Source organism: Hypanus sabinus, chromosome 9, assembly GCF_030144855.1.
Source record: "Hypanus sabinus isolate sHypSab1 chromosome 9, sHypSab1.hap1, whole genome shotgun sequence".
NCBI classification, from domain to species: Eukaryota; Metazoa; Chordata; class Chondrichthyes; order Myliobatiformes; family Dasyatidae; genus Hypanus; species Hypanus sabinus.
Window position 1 is genome coordinate 52,630,494 of NC_082714.1, and position 4,977 is coordinate 52,635,470.

The following is a 4,977-nucleotide window of genomic DNA, read 5'->3' on the forward strand; positions in this document are numbered from 1 at the left end:
ATTGATGCAACTGACAAGCTCAGCTTTGATACATGAAGCAACACCAATGCAGGCATCAATATTGCACAGAAAGAGTTGAGGACCTTTACCAGTGAAGACTTGGAACAAGGACTGTTCCATGTAGACAGTGATAAGGCTGGCATAGCTGGGGTCCATGTGGGCTTGAGTTTGCAGGAAGTGGGAGGAGCTGAAAGAGAAATTGTTGAGGGTGAGGACCAGTTCTGCCAGCTGGAGGAGGGTGGTGGTGGAGGGGAACTAGTTGGTCTTTTGTTGAGAAAGTAGTGGAGAACATGGAGGCCTTCTTGATGGGGTAGAAGTGGATATCCATGGTGAACATGAGGTGGTCTGAGCCAGGAAATTGAAAATTGTTGAGGTCAAGAGCATGTGAAGTGTCATGGATGTCGGTGAGAAGGGACTGAACCAAGGGGGATAGAATGCAGCTGAGGTATGTGGACATGAATTCAGTGGTGCAGGAGCAGGCAAAATCAATGGACCTACCCAGATGATCAGTTTTGTGGATCTTGGGTAGGAGGTGGAAACGAGCAGTGTGGGGTAAGGGAATCATGAGTTTGGTGGCTGTGGATGAAAGATCTCCAGAGCTGATGAGGTTAGTGATGGTGTGGGAGACAGTGGCTTGATGATCCTGAGAGGGGTCCATTTCAAAGGTGAGTAAGATGAGGTGTCTGAGAGTTGCTACCTGGATAGAGGTCAGTCTGCAAATTACAATAGCACCCCCTTTGTCTGCATGTTTGATGATAAGGTTAGCATTGGTGCAGAGTGAGTGGAGAATAGTGCATTCAGATAAACATTCCAGCCAGTTGAATAGCACAGGTCTTCAGCACTTGGCCAGCTATACCGTCTCACCCTCCTGAAGAGGGCTGTCATGTCGACCTCAGAGTCTGAAGTCACAGTGTTATCAGAGATTGTGGGGGATTGTGAAGGTGCCTCCAAGTCCTGTTGGTCAAAACCAGCATAAAAGGCATGGAGCTCATTTGGGAACGAAACGTTGCTGTCGCTCGTTGTATATCATTCATAGGAGGTTATAAAATTCAAGACCTGCCACAGCTGTCAAGCAGATGTCTGTGATTCAAGTTTGGTCTGCAATTGCCACCTTGCCTGTGAGATGGCTTTCAGATGTCACACTGCTTTTTATTAACAAAATATACTTTATTCAAAAGTAAAATTATTTACTATAAACCATTTGATGACTCTCAATCCGTTACAGACATTTCCACTACATCCTATACATTTCCACACCTCCAGCCGCTCATGTGGCACAATGTTGGTTCATCTTTAAACACCATTGTTGTGGGTGTGGTAAACCATGTATACCTGTCTGGACACACCCCTCTGCTGACTGCACCCGTGGCTCCTCGCACAGACCCCTGGATAAAGGTGATCGTGTCACTGCTCCTCCCACAGTCATCCAGCATGGACGTGGATCCATTTAACTGCTAATAAAAGCCTTTCAGTATTTACTCTACTTCCAGTCTTTTGGAGTTATTGATAGTGCATCAGAGGGGTAAACTCCCTGCCATCCAACCCCTCCCACTCCCACGGGAGAAGAACCCTAGACTGTGGTCCTTCCCCACCAGGCTCTTGCGGTGGCTGCACCAAGTTTGAGTGCGTCCCTCAGCACGTACTCCTGCAGCCGAGAGTGTGCCAGTCGGCAGAATTCCCCCACGGACATCTCCATGTGCTGGTAGACCATCAAGTTTCGGGCCGACCAAAGAGCATCTTTGACCGAGTTGATGATCTGCCAGCTGCACCGGATGTTGGTCTCTGTGTGCGTTCCCGGGAATAGCCCGTAGATCAGAGAGTCCTCTGTTATGCAGCTGCTGGGGATGAATCTCGACACAGCCCCTTCCATCCTCCTCCACACCTTCTCCGCGAACCCACAGTGTGCAAAGAGGTAGGTCACTGACTCCTCCTCACTGCAGTCCTCCCGTGGGCAGAGGGGTGTGGAGATGACATTCCGGGCGTACAGGAGGGATCGGACTGGGAGGGCCCCTCTCACTGCCAGCCAGGCGGGGTCTTGGTGCCTGTTGGTGAGGTCTGGCGATGAGGCGTTTTGCCAGATGAACTGGACAGTCTGCGCAGGGAACCATCCCACTGTGTCCATCACGTCCTTCTCCTTCAGCACCCTGTTACACATGACCTTCTTGTTTGTTTGATTCCGATGTTTTTAATCTAAGGTTCTTTCAGAAGACAGGAAAGAGGTACAGAATTTGTTGCTTCACAATCATTATATTAAGCGTTAACACAACAAAGAAAGCCTAAAACAGATAGTAGCATCAGCAGAAGGGAGAAAGTGAGATGGCGCCCAAAGAGGAGCACCTCTTTGTATTCTACTATAGTAAGAAAAACTCCATTCAAATTTGCAGGTAAGACTCCACTTATCAGAAAGCTCCTACTTGAGTAATGCAATACCAAGAGAAGCTTACAGAGTCATGGCACTCGGGGATGCACTGAGAAACAGCATATACACAATGTGACCACAAGGAAGCATACTATGCAGTTACTTGTACATAGGTAATTATATAAAATACAAGCAGACAATTAATCATTAAGCTGCAAAGTAAATCATAACCAGTCAGATCCAACACCTTTGGTCGCCAGGCTTGACTGCCACCAACCTAGCACTCAGCAGAGTGTGGATCTCTTGGTTCACCCAAGGCTTCCAGTTGGGGATGATTCTGAATGATTTTGTGGAGACACGCTCGACAATGAGTGGCTTTATAGAGTCCATGACAACCTCTTGGGTATTCACTCAGATCCTCTGATGAGTCCTTGAAAATGGCTCGGTCCACTGTCTTGAAGCAATCATGAAATTTGTTGTTTTGTGGCAGCAGTACATTGCAATACTTAAAATTTACTATAACTTGCTATATATATAAACTAAACTAAAACAAAGTGCAAAAAGAAAGCAAAGATAGAGAAGTCGTGTTCATGGTTTCGTTGTCTGTACAGAAATCTGATGGCGGAGAAGAAAAAGTGGTTCCTAAATTCTTCAGGCTCCTGTGCCTCCTCTCTGATGGTAGTAATAAGAAGAGGGCTTGTTCTGGGTGGCGGGTGTCCTTAATGAACTGCAATGCCTCAAAAAGTCAGCATCCATCATTAAAGGCCTCTTTTGAAAATATCCTCAGTGCTGGGGGGCTAGTGCCCGTGATGGAGCTGGCTGAGTTTACAACCTTCTGCAGCTTTTCCTCATCCTGTGCAGTGGCCCCTCCAGATGAGATGGTGATGCAACCAGTTACAATGTTGACAACCAGGAACTAGAAACTGCTCACACTTTACACTGCTGATCTCTCGGTGAGGGCTGATCTGTGTTCTTCCAACTTTTCCTTATTGAAGGCCACAAACAATTCCTTCATCATACTGATGTGGAATGCAAGGTTGCCACAACGACAGTACTCCACCAACCAATCTATCTCACTTCTGTACACCTCCTTGTAGAATCTGAGATTCTGCCGACAGCAGTTGGCAAATTTACAGATGCTGTGTGCGCTGCGTCTAGCCACACATGGGTGTAGAGAAAGTAGAGCAGTGGGCCAAGCACATATCCATGAGCTGTGCTGGTGTGGGTTGTCAGCGAGGACCAGATGTTATTTTCAATCTGCACTAACTGTGGTCAAGCATCTAGTTGCAAAGAGAGGTACAGAGGCCCAGGTTTTGAAACTTGTTCATTATTACTGAAGGGATAATGGCGATGAACAGTGAGCTGAAAACAATAAAAGCAGCCTGACGTAGGTATTGCTGTCGTCCAGGGGTCCGAGGCCGATTAGAGAGCCAGTGAAATTGCGTCCACTGCAGACCTACCGTGAGAGTAGGCAAATTGCAGTGGTAGCTGGTTCTGGCTTATGCAGTTAATTCTATCCAAGACCAACCTCTCAAAGCACTTCGTCACTGTAGACGTGAGTGCAACTGGGAGCTAGTTGTTGAGGTAGATCACACTACTTGGGCTCTGATATGATTGTTGCCCTTTTGTAGATTGAACTTTGGTGGTATGGAGTTCTCCAAAGATCACATGGGTTCCTTCCCGAAGTTCCAGTTTTCTCCCACATCCCAAACACATCTGAGTTGGTTGGTTAACTGACTGTATTAAATGATCCCTGTTAGGTGAAGAAGCCACTGTCCATGCTTAAGACATAGTAGTTATTAATGCAAATACGAACCAACCATGAACTATTTTAAAACTAGTTATGAGCAGTATGTAGTTTTGCAATTAAAAGTACAGTATAACTGTTTGAACAAGAATGCTGATCTGAAGATAGCCAGCAAGTGGCTCACAGCAGGAGGACATTCATGAGGTATGGTTCATGAACTGACATGACTATGGCAGATCCTTGTATGCATTGGCCAAACTGACAAGCAATGGGGCTAAGTTCATTACACTACATCAAACCAGACGTACGTATCAGACATATTCAGCCAAGGAATCAATAATTGAGTGTATTCGAAAAGTCAATAGTTAAGTGTAGTCCAGAGATTGTCTCCACAGCACAAATTTTGATTGTCTGTGGTTTAGACTTCACAAACTTTCAGTCAAACTAGATGAATTACTTTGTCCCAGCAAAGGTGTTGAATATTTTGAAGTGTCTTATCAGCTAGGATGTGCTCCTAGGATGTAGATATGGAATTCAATGAAACCATTTATCTGCACTCAAAATGATGAAGTAAAAATATTTAATTGCATCTATTAAAATTGTAATCAATGTCCCTTTGTTCTTAAGAAGTATAGAACCGTAATGTATTCTGAGTTAAGGATGTATTTGATCATTGGTTTATTATTGCCATGTGTGCCAGGAAACAGTGAAAAACTTCGTTTTGCATGCCAGCCACACAGATCATTTCAAAATACGAGGTTCTACAAAGGGAAAAGCTAGAGAATTTAGAATATTGAGCTACGTAACTGAGAAAATGAAGTGCGGGTAGACAATAAGATGCAAGATCCATGTCAAGGCAGATTGTGAGGTC